Genomic DNA, 12241 nt, shown 5'->3' on the forward strand with positions numbered 1-12241 from the left:
GGTCCACAGCTCACCCCAAGGGTCCAGAAGTTCTGTGATGGTCCTTGGGAAGTGCGGACTTCAACTCCCAGAATGCACCTGGCGCAAACTCCTTTTTGGCCACTGGGCAGTGGTCAGCTGGTCACTTTTTCAGGAGTTGGTGCAGGGGACTCTGGTTAGCAATTTTTCACCTGTAGCAAACAGGGAGTCCCTCCTTGAACCAGTTGAAGCCAGGCAAAGTCCTTCTTGTGGTGAAGCCCAAGTGTGCAGCTGGTGCAGTCTTTCTGAGTGCAGGGTCCAGGTGCAGGCCAGGGGTCCAGCAGGGCAGTCCTTCTTCTCCTTGTAGTTCTTTCTTCTTGAAATTTGGTGGGGATCTGAGGCGTGGGTGCAGGTCTGCCAGTTTTATCCTTGCTCCTGGGTGAAAAGCAGGGGGGCCCTGGTCCTCCAATCAGGGACAGGGTCGTCCCCCTGTGATGACCACTTCCTGGGAAGTGTGGCAAAAATCCATCCCAGAAGGCAACAGTCTCTAAAAATCCAAAATGGATGAATCTGATTTTTAGAGGAGAGATCTGGCTGAGCCCACCCACTGGTGTGGCTAAAAATCATAAACACACCCCTCTCCTAATCTAATCAAGGGGGCACCTAGCTGTCTGGGGTTGCAGGATGTGGGGGTGTTGCTGGGTGCTCCAGATGTCCTTCTCTGCCTTTGAAGACCAGTTTGGCAGCCCTCCCCCTTCCTGCTTCCCCATCTGCTGAGGGGAGATTCTCTCCCCCAAGCACATTCCTTTGTGTGAAGTCAGGCCACTTCACACCTCATTAAAGTAGCCTGGCAGAAGCTGCTGCAGGCTGGCCAATCAGAGCACAGCAGCCAAAACAATGCAGAGCTGAAATTGGCAACTTTTTAGGTAAAGTCTAAACTTTTTACCTGCACTAGTTATATTAAATCCAACAACTGGAAGTTGTGGGATTTATTATAACAATCAATTTGATACCAAATTCTTGGTATGTAACATTTAAGGAGACTTTAAAATTTTAAATAAAGTCTGCCCATTCTAGCCTATGAAGGCCATTTACTTCAATGAGGGAAAAACGAATTTGGCTGTTTTTACCTCACCAGGGCTTATAAATCTACTTTTATAAAGTCCCTGCTTATAGTTACATGGCACCCAGCCCTAGGGGCACATAGGGCACACCTTAGGGGTGACTTATATGTAAAAATAAGGTAGTTTAAGACTTTGGAAGTACCTTTAATTCCAAAGTCGAATTTGCATATAACTTTAATTTAAAAGCAGCCAGCAAGGCAGGCTTGCTTTTAAAATGACACTGGGCACCTCAGCAATGCACCTAGGTGTGCACCACCTATGCTGTGGCCCCTAAACCTACATGCCCTACCATATACTAGGGACTTATAGGTAGGTTAACTTAGCCAATTATAATTAGCCTAATTTGCATATCCATTTTACACAGAGCACAGGCCCTGGGACTGGTTTGCAGTACCCAGGGCACCATCAGAGTCAGGAAAACACCAGCATAAAGTGGAAAATGGGGGCAAAAAGTTATGGGGCCTCTGCAATCAGCCCCAGTTTCTCACAGCCATCTTAAGATTTTTGGCGATCTTGGCCAAGCCATATTTCGGGGGCCCCAAATGGATAATGTTGAATGTCATTACTCGTTTTCTACTAACTCATGTCCAGACAATCCAGATACCATTGGCTTCTGTTGGACTTTATCCCTTATGCAGGGTCATCCCCAATCTTTTTGCCTCCTATTTTTTTCTGACCGGTTTTTGTTGGCTTTAGAACTCTGAGCACTTTACCACTGCTATCCAGTGCTAAAGTGTATATGCTCTCTGTGTATATTGTAAGGTTAATTGGTTTATCCATGATTTGCATATTTGATTTACTGGTAAGTCCATAGTACAGTGCACTAGAGGTGCCCAGGGCCTGTAAATCAAATGCTACTAGTGGGCCTCCAGCACTTGTTGTGCCACCCACATTAGTAGCCCTGTAATCATGTCTCAGACCTGCCACTGCAGTGTCTGTGTGTGCAGTTTTCAACTGCCAATTTGACCTACTTGCCAGGCCTAAACCTTCCCTTTTCTTATATGTAAGACACCCCTAAGGTAGGCAATAGGTAGCCCCATGGGCAGGGTGCAGTGTATGTTTAAGGTATGACATATACTAATGTGTTTTATATGTCCTAACAGTGAAATACTGCCAAATTCGTTTTTCACTGTTGCAAGGCCTACCCCTCTCATAGGTTAACATGGGTGCTGCCTTTAAATATGATTAAAGCGTAGATTCCCTTTGAGAATAGATAGACATGTGGAGTTTGGGGTCTCTGAGCTCACAATTTAAAAATAAATATTTTAGTAAAGTTGATTTCAAGATTGTGTGTTTGAAAAAGCCACTTTTAGAAAATGGGCACTTTCTTGCTTAAACCATTCTGTGACTTTGCCTATTTGTGGATTCCCTGTCTGGGTCACTTCGACAGTTGGGCTGTTTGCACCTCTCTCTAGACAGTAACTCAAAGGGAGATGGGGTGTAGCCTGCATATCCTGATGAGCCATCTGTGCTAGGAGGGGGGAGGAGTGGTCACTTACACCTTAAAGGACTTTGCCTGCCCTCACACAATGCAGTCTCCAACCCCCTGGTGTGTGTCTGGGGCCTGGCCTGGGCAAGGCAGGATTTCACAAACAAGAGAGACTTTCCTTTGAAGTACGCCTACATCAAAGGCCACAATGGGTATAAGAAGAGCACCCAAAAACACAGACTTTAGATCACTTCTGGACATCAAGAGGAACCTCTGCCTGGAGAAGAAATGAAGAGCTGAGGAGAATTGCTGCCCTGTCTGTGACTGTGCTTTGTGGAGCTATCCTGCAGTTGCTGCTTCTGCCTGTGCAAGGGGACAAAGACTGGATTTTGTTGTGCATTCCTGCTTGTGAAGAAATCTCCAAGGGCTTGTCCTGAGCTTGCCTCCTGTTGTTAAAGTCTCAGGGCCATCAAAGACTTCTCCTGCCAGCACCTGGACTCTCTGCTGAGACTCCTGCCATGCCAAGTGGTGCCCTATACAGTCCCTGGCGCCTTGGAAGGTGAACCTGGCAGACCAAGACTGAAAATCCACGCACAGACCGCCATGCGGGGAAAATATCTATGCACCTTCCGAGGGGTGGCTGAAAAACGACACGCCACCGGCTTCATGGCAGAAATCGATGCTCCACCGGCATCGCGGCTGGAAGATCGATGCACGCAGCTGGAGAAACGACATACAACACCCGCTGACAGAGGCAGATAATGTTGCAACCCACATAGATCGGTTTTGCTGATACCTTGCGGCAGGATTTTCGACGCAAACTGTGCTGGGCGTGGAAAAATGACTCAACGATTGCCCGGATAGATGCATCGCTCTCCTGCGGAGAGGAAAAACAACACACGCCGAATCGACCGGAGGAGGAGAAACAACGCACTGTCTTGATTGCGGGTGAGAAATTGACACATCGCTAGCCTTTTCCGACGCACACTCGCTTGTGCGTGTTATTTTGACGGTAGCCAGATACCTTTTAATGTTAACAGTGTTTTTACTGTTTTCTCAGGGATTTAAGACTCTTTTGCTTTTAAAATTAATAACTTGACTTGTGTGTGTTGGATATTTGTCATTATGGACTTGTTTTGTTTAGATAAATATTTCCTATTTGTCGGAAGTCCTCATCCTCGGCAACACCCCGTCCGCCTGGGACGACTCCTGGTGGCCCACGGCCCTCGGCACCGCACCGACCCCCGCAGACCACGCCCGCAACCTCGGCTTCATCTTGGACCCTCTTCTCACCATGACCAAGCAAGTCAACGCCGTGTCCTCCGCCTGCTTCCTCACTCTCCGCATGCTCCGCAAGATCTTCCGCTGGATCCCCGCCGACACCAGAAAAACCGTGACCCACGCCCTTGTCACGAGTCGCCTGGACTACGGCAACACCCTCTACGCCGGGACCACCGCCAAACTCCAAAACCGCCTGCAACGCATCCAAAACGCCTCGGCCCGCCTCATCCTCGACGTACCCCGCAACAGCCACATCTCCGCACACCTGAGACACCTGCATTGGCTCCCAGTCAGCAAAAGGATCACCTTCCGTCTTCTCACCCACGCACACAAAGCCCTCCACAACAAGGGACCGGAATACCTCAACAGACGCCTCAGCTTCTACGTCCCCACCCGCCCCCTCCGCTCCGCTGGCCTCGCACTTGCTGCCGTCCCTCGCACCCGCCGCTCCACGGCGGGTGGGAGATCTTTCTCCTTCCTGGCGGCCAAGACCTGGAACTCCCTCCCCACCTGCCTCAGGACCACCCAGGACCACTCCGCTTTCCGGAGACTCCTAAAGACTTGGCTGTTCGAGCAGCGATAACCCCCCCTTTCCCCCCTAGCGCCTTGAGACCCGCACGGGTGAGTAGCGCGCTTTATAAATGTTAATGATTTGATTTGATTTGATTTGTCTAAACCTGTGTTGTGTCATTTTGTAGTGTTTTCACTGAGTTACTGTGTGTGTTGGTACAAATACTTTACACCTAGACCCTGCAGTTACGACTGCCTGCTTGTGCCAAGTTACCAAGGGGGTGAGTGGGGGTAAACTGAGGTTGATTCTCCTTTACCCTGACTAGAGTGAGGGTCCTTGCTTGGACAGGGGGTAACCTGACTGCCAACCAAAGACCCTATTTCTAACAGCTTCCATGTGAATAGTTATGATACAAGAAGGGACAAAAGTGAGATAGAGGAAAAGTTCACTTTCACAGGTTCCCATTGAAAGGTGGGGTCCCTGGGCAATTGTCCACTTTGCCAATGCCTTTAAACGTCTCTGTGCTCCAATGATTGTTTTCCTACAATGGCCGCCAAGCTGGCAGTTTACATCACCTGTGCTACCTCCCTAAACAAACATTAGAAAGATCGGAATGCATGGGAAAATGCACTGAGGGCTATCTGCCTGACAAAGAGAGTGTCTGTGAAGAGCTCCTCAGAACGGGACTGAGCCCACTCGTGCTCCACAATTATTATGATGAATGTAGAAATCAGAACCCAACCAACCTGAATAAACTACAAAATGAGACTCTGCTTTATTGACCTGAATATTTCAGTTTGGAGAGTGATGACAAAGAAATGTAACAATGTAAAATATGGGGTTTACACATAAAATAAACGTTCCCCATAGGATATTGTAGTGGATATAGTAAAATTATTGTTAGCACAGTGGAAGGCTGATGTCCTTTGGTACTGAATATAAGGGTTTGAATCCAAATTCCTTATTTTTTTGATATCTTTCTTTGCCTGCACTCATTTTTGTTAACTTAAAACACAGTCTATTTTCTGTGTCTATATGCTCGTGTTTTGGATACAGGAAGTGGTGTTATTTTGTCTTTGTATATTTTTTCATGTCAAAGACTCTTCTGAAAATGTCAAAGGGCCAGCATTACAAATGTTTTGTGTCAATTTTGCATTACTTTTATAAAATAGGCCCACTGTAAAATCCTTTTCAGGATTTACAAACCAGTGCAAATTAGTATTTGCATTAGTTTGTGAGAAAAAGCCATGCAAAGCAGTGCTAAGTGCTGCAGTTGTATTACTCTCGTTATTGGAACAAGACTGCTGGATTATGGGCGACAGCACTATGGTTTGCGGGTGACTAAATTAATCCCACAGCGTCTTTGACAGCTGTCAGCCCAACCCTTTTGGCTAGCTAGCAGCACCTTACCCAAACTTAGAAAGCAAAGGCTCTTTGCGGCAGCCTGATGCATGCCTTTCAGTAACTTCTCAGGGGAAGTCATGGTTGACAAATCTCACCCCTTTCTCCTGGTAGCTAAAGGTCTCATATACACACATAGGCCAAAGAAAAGATGCAGGATGGATTTCAAAACATTTATTGAAAAGACTGCAATCGACAATAAAATATATGAGCTGCAATTATTAGGGCAATGAAACAAAACAGGATTAGGATTGTTGTGACCAGAGAGAAGAAAATAAATAACCCTGCCATATTAGAATAACATACATATTGGAATTCTACCTAACCCCTAACTCCAAAGTTAGAACATAGCGGTGATAGCCCAAGCCTACTGGTACTTAGTCCATGAGAGGAAACCCTACCCCCATTACCTGGAAGATAGGGGTCTGCCCACAGCCTCCTTGGCTGGTGGTAGAGACAAGAATGAAGTCAGCAGTGAAATGGCATAGAGCGTGGATGGATATCCTGGCCGAAATTACCTCCCTGTTTTCCCTTGGCCTGTACACTGTTTTTATAATAAACATATTTCTGTTCAGTGAAAAAGTCCTGACGTGGGCATGGGCCTAAACGTTGGACTGTTTACATACTTTTGTGGTGACAATGCTATCTGGATTATCATGTACTGTTCTTGTCAGCCTTGGACAGAGGTACATGGTGAAATATCATGCACAGAAATAATAGCAATGCATTTGCAGAATCACAGCTCATTAGAAAAATAAAACATCCCCACTAAAAAGCAGGCAAACTAACACTGAATAAATGAAATCAGAGCAGATTTGTAGGTGAAAGGACACAGGCCGCAGGCCTAAGCTAAGCTAAAATATGTGTGCCCAAGCAATGTGTAAAATAAACCCATAACACCATCCCCATTGTTGGAACTAGAGTGCAAATCCTGAAACTAAGCTGCTCTAAAACTTAAAACACTAAAGGCATATTAAAATACACATAAAAAAGAGATGAAAATCTCAAAGATGACAAGTAAGGCAGGCCAACAGGCAGGCTAATTTAAGAGCAATTTAGTAATTTAAACAAAAATGCGAATGAACAAATTCAACAATAATTATGGTCTTGCAGGAAATCTCCCATGTATTCAATGGTGTTGGAAGCCAAGAGGGATTCTACCTCGGTAGGTGACAGGTTGACCAGTGCATTAACTGAAGAATCCACAAAGCAGGTGTGCAGATGCCTCAACCATACGACCGGCCAAGGGCACACATTTCTCACAGTGGGAGATGTAGAAGAAGCTGGGAAATACACAAGTGGTGCCTCATAAGATGCCTTACGTATCAACCGGAGTCTCAATTGGCACATCCATGAATGAACCCACATCAAGAACATTAACAGATCCATGTCGAGAGAAAGCACAGGCTGCACAGTAAGACACACCTTTGTTGCACACTCAAAGAAACACTACAAGCAGTGGAAAATCGTCTGCACACAGGTCAGTATTGTTCGGAATGTTAATGACCAATTCACCTCAAGATCCTCCAGCAGTGAACCCCCGGAAGTACTTCATCATGCAATCACAACACAGGTGGGCTGGTGGGAGCACCATTACTCTGCTTTGTTCAGATGGAACGGCCATTGTGCATCAAAAATAGCCATAGCAGAATGCTGCCAATCAATGCCAAAGTTCTGGTAACCCACCAAAGACACTCAAGAAGAGTGAATGGATGGCTGAAGGTATTACTTCAAATACTATCTGGAAGGTGCTAACAAATCCAGACCTGACAGCCATGAAAAAGCTGCTAAGAAAGACTTCTGATTAGCCATTTAGACATGTGTAATGGATAGGTAACTCCCACACCTCATGGATGTATCTGTCCCCTAACTGCTCAAACCTGCCAACTGCAAATATTTTCAAACATGTGCTAAACTGAAATGTGGAAATGAGCAGATTAATCACCCTGTGTATTCGCCATACCGCCAATGGAGTTTCCACTACAGTAAAAGCCAACTTTTCAAAATTTTTAATGTTAAGCATGATGTACCTCGCTTCTGTTTTAGCCATTATCTGCTGTTATCAACGGTCAGCCGGGAAAAAAAGGGATCTGAATAGATCAAATTTGTGTCAGTTAGCAATATTTTTTTCACTTTAGAAGGAGGTAATTGAAAGTAATTTAACTCTGCATTTTTAGCATCATGCCCAGAAAAATATGCGAACTTTTCTACATACGTTTTCTAACTCCCCACTGGTGGAGTCGGACAGTGCTCCAATTGTGTGTAATTAAAAACTGACCTCAGGGCACTACCTTGGTGCAGAAAGTGATGTCCATGATGATTTTAACAGAGCATTTCCCCATAATTCGCTGTGTTAATATATATATCTTTACTTTGAAACACAGTATAATATTCAAGCTCAGAAAGCATGGAATCAACTGTTTCAACATCCCAGTCATGAGAAACAACCTCAGGTGTACTAATATCATTAATAGACACGTTGAAGACACATGGAATTTGAATGACCTCAGTAGGTCTGAATATATCATATGGAACTTTTTCCCACAAAATCCCTTCAGTTAATCATTAACCCTTTCGCTGCCAGGCCTTTTCCCCTCCTGTGCCGAGCCTTTTTTTTGGCTATTTGGAGCAGTTCGCGCTTAGGCCCTCAGAACTTTGTGTCCACATAAGCTATCCACTCTAAATTTGCCTCCTTTTTTTCCAACATCCTAGGGATACTAGAGGTACCCAGAGTTTGTGGGTTCCCCCGAAGGAGTTCAAGAAATGAGCCAAAATACAGCGAAAATTTCAATTTAAAAAAAAAAAAAATGGGGAAAAAGGGCTACAGAAGAAGGCTTGTGGTTTTTTCCCTGAAAATTGCATCAACAAAGGGTTTGCAGTGCTAAAATCACCATCTTCCCAGCTTTCAGGGACAGGCAGAAGTGAATCAGAAAACCACACTTTTCAACACAATTTTGCCATTTTACTGGGACATACCCCATTTTTACTATTTTTTGTGCTTTCAGCCTCCTTCCAGTTAGTGACATAAATGGGTGTGAAACCAATGCTGGATCCCAGAAAGCTAAACATTTCTGAAAGTAGACATGATTCTGAATTCAGCAAAGGGTAATTCGTGTAGATCATACAAGTGTTTCCTACAGAAAATAACAGCTTAAATAAAAAATATTGAAATTGAGGTGAAAAAACAGCAATTTTTCTCCACGTTTTACACTGTAACTTTTTCCTGCGATGTCATATTTTCAAACGCAATATACCGTTACGTCTGCTAGACTCTTCTGGTTGTGGGGATATATATGACGTGTAGATTCATAAAGAACTCTAGGTACCCAGAGCCAATAAAGCAGAAGCATCTTGCAACAGGTTTTTATTGTATGCTGGGCATAGAGCAATTAATTTGGTGAAATATAAAAAGAGAGAAATAGGTATTAAGAAAACCTTTGTATTTCCACAATGGGCACAAGATAAGGTGTTGAGAAGCAGTGGTTATGTGCACATCTCTGAATTCCGGGGCCCATACTAGCATGTGAATTACAGGGCATTTCTCAAATAGAAGTCTTTTTTACACACTGTCTTACATTTGGAAGGAAAATGTAGAGAAAGACAAGGAACAATAACACTTGCTTTGCTATTCTGTGTTCCCCTAAGTCTCCCGATAAAAAATGGTACCTCACTTTCGTGGGTAGGACTAATGCTCGCGACAGGAAACACAACATGGGCACATCACATTTTTACATTGAAATCTGACCTGTTTTTTGCAAAGTGCCTAGTTGTAGATTTTGGCCTCTAGCTCAGCCGCCACCTAAGGAAACCTACCAAACCTGCACATTTTTTAAAACAAGACACCTAGGGGAATCCAGGATGAGGTGACTTGTGGGGCTTTGACCAGGGTCTGTTACCCAGAATCCTTTGCAAACCTCAAAATTTGGCCACAAAACACTTTTTCCTCTCATTTCGGTGACAGAAAGTTCTAGAATCTGAGAGGGGCCACACATTTCCTTCCACCCAGCATTCCCCCAAGCTCCTGATAAAAATGGTACCTCACTTGTGTGGGTAGGCCCAGTGCCAGCAACAGGAAATGCCCCCAAAACACAACATGGACACATCACATTTTGCCAAAGAAAACAGACCTGTTTCTTGCAAAGTGCCTAGCTGCGGATTTTGGCCTCTAGCTCAGCCGGCACCTAGGGAAACATAGCAAACCTGTGCATTTTTTAAAACTAGACACCTAGGGGAATTTAAGATGGGGTGACTTGTGGGGCTCTCACCAGGTTCTGTTACCCAGAATCCTTTGCAAACCTCAAAATTTGGCTAAAAAAATACCTTTTCCTCACATTTCGGTGACAGAAGGTTCTGGAATCTGAGAGGAGCCACAAATTTCCTTCCACCAAGTGTTCCCCCAAGACTCCTGATAAAAATTGTACCTCACTTTTGTGGGTAGGCCTACTGCCCGTGAAAGGAAATGCCCCCAAACACTAACTGGACACATCAAAATTATCAAATACAAAACTACCTGTTTTTGCGGGGGGTACCGGAGTTTTTGGTCCTGGGTTCAGAAGCCATCTAGGGAAACCTACCAAACTCATACATTTTAGAAAACTAGACACCTGAGGGAGTCCAGGGAAGTGACTTGCATGGATCCCCCAATGTTTTCTTACCCAGAATCCTCAGCAAACCTCAAATTTAGCTAACAAATCACATTTTTCCCACATTTCTGTGTAGGATCACCGCACCGTGACAACTTTCATACTACCCAACATTACAGTCAGTCTCCCGGTAAAAATGATACCTCACTTGTGTAGATGGGCCAAGTGCTTGTGACAGGGAAGAGCCAAAAACATGTTGAAATTGACGGGGAACCAAAGAGGGTCCAAAAGGGCAGTTTGAAAAAAAAAACATTTTTTTAGGCTGACAAGTGTAGCAGAATTGTTATTGGTATAGATGAGACAATGCTGGGTGGTAGGAAGTTTGTGGATTCCTGAAGATTCCGGAAGGTTCCATCACAAAAATGTGGGAAAAATGTGTGATTTCCAGCAAAGTTGGAGGTTTGCAGGGCATTGTAGGTAAGAAAATGGTGCGGGGTGCATGTGAAACACACCACCCTGGAATCACCCAGATGTTTAGCTTTCAGATGTGTCTAGGTCTTGTGGATTTTTCTACATGGCAGTGTCCCAAAGTCCATGAAGTGCAGCCCTCACCATTAAAAGTGGGACGATTTTGAGAGTTAGCCAAGCTCTCATGGCTCAAATGTAAAACCAAAACCCAAAATAATCAAATGTCCTGTTGCTTGCCATGGGATAAGATGTTTTAGTGCGTGGGGGAGAGCTGAAAGACTGTTCAGTTGGGGTGGGGGCATAACCAGGCCAATACTGGTTGTTAGCCACCACCCTACTATTTGTTTTTAAATTCCCTGGCACCTAGTAGACTTTCTGCTCCCCTGGGTGTGGATCAGGTGTAATTGCCCCATCTTCCCACTGGTGGGCAGGACAATTTCGGACCCATTTATTTGGGGTGGTAGTATGGCCATACCTCCACCCTCTCATTTTGGAAAACAAATCTTCCCTGGTATCTGGTGGGCTTTCTGCTCCCCCCTTGGGGGCATATGGGCCTTCTAAAAATAAGGCAATCTGCCCCCCCACGGGGGCAGATATGGCAAACAGTATTGTGCCCCATTGAGAGCGACCCTTACCCAAGGGGTTGACCCCCTAAAGAAAACACACATATACACACACACCAATCCCTGGTGCCTAAGTGGTTTCTGCCCTCCCCGGGGGCAGATTGGCCTAATAGAAATAGGCTGATCTGCCCCCAGGGGGGGCAAAATGGTCTAAAATAAATGTGCCCCCCGGGGAGTGACCCTTGACTAAGGGGTCGCTCCCCTTTGTGTGAATTCACCTTCAAAAATAACCTTCCTGGTGTCTAGTGGTTTCTGCCCCCCTTGGCGGCAGATTGGTCTCATAAAAATAGGCCAATCTGCCCCCAAGAGGGGCAGAAATGGCCTAAATATAATTTGCCCCCTAGGGGAGCAACCCTTGCCTAAGGGGTCGCTCCCCACTTCCAGAAAACTAAAAAACACTACAAAAATGATCCCTGGCGCCTAGAGTCTTCTGCCCCCGGAGGTACATCGGCCTAATAACAATAGACCGATCTGCCCTCGGGGGCAGAAAAGGCCTCGAAAAAAATTGCCCCCCTGGGGAACGACCCTTGCCCAAGGGGTCGCTCCCCTTATGCCAATTTCCTTATTTCATAAAATCTCTGGTTTCTAGTGGGCATTTCAGCAGTCGGATCGCTTAATGATCCAGCTTCTGAAATGCTCTGAGAGACTTCAAAGGGAAAGGAAATTCCTTTCCTTCCCTTTGAAGCCTCTCAGGCCCCCATCACATGATCGGAAGAGAAATGCTTTGCATTTCTCTTCTGATCGCACTGGAATGGGGAGATGGCCTCTGATGAGGTAAGCGTGCGATCGCGCGCTGATGTAATCAGACGTAACTTGGGGGATTGGGGGGATCAGGGGTGGAAGGCTTCCCCTTCCATCCCTGC

This window comes from Pleurodeles waltl, chromosome 1_2, assembly GCF_031143425.1.
Source record: "Pleurodeles waltl isolate 20211129_DDA chromosome 1_2, aPleWal1.hap1.20221129, whole genome shotgun sequence".
Taxonomy (NCBI): domain Eukaryota; kingdom Metazoa; phylum Chordata; class Amphibia; order Caudata; family Salamandridae; genus Pleurodeles; species Pleurodeles waltl.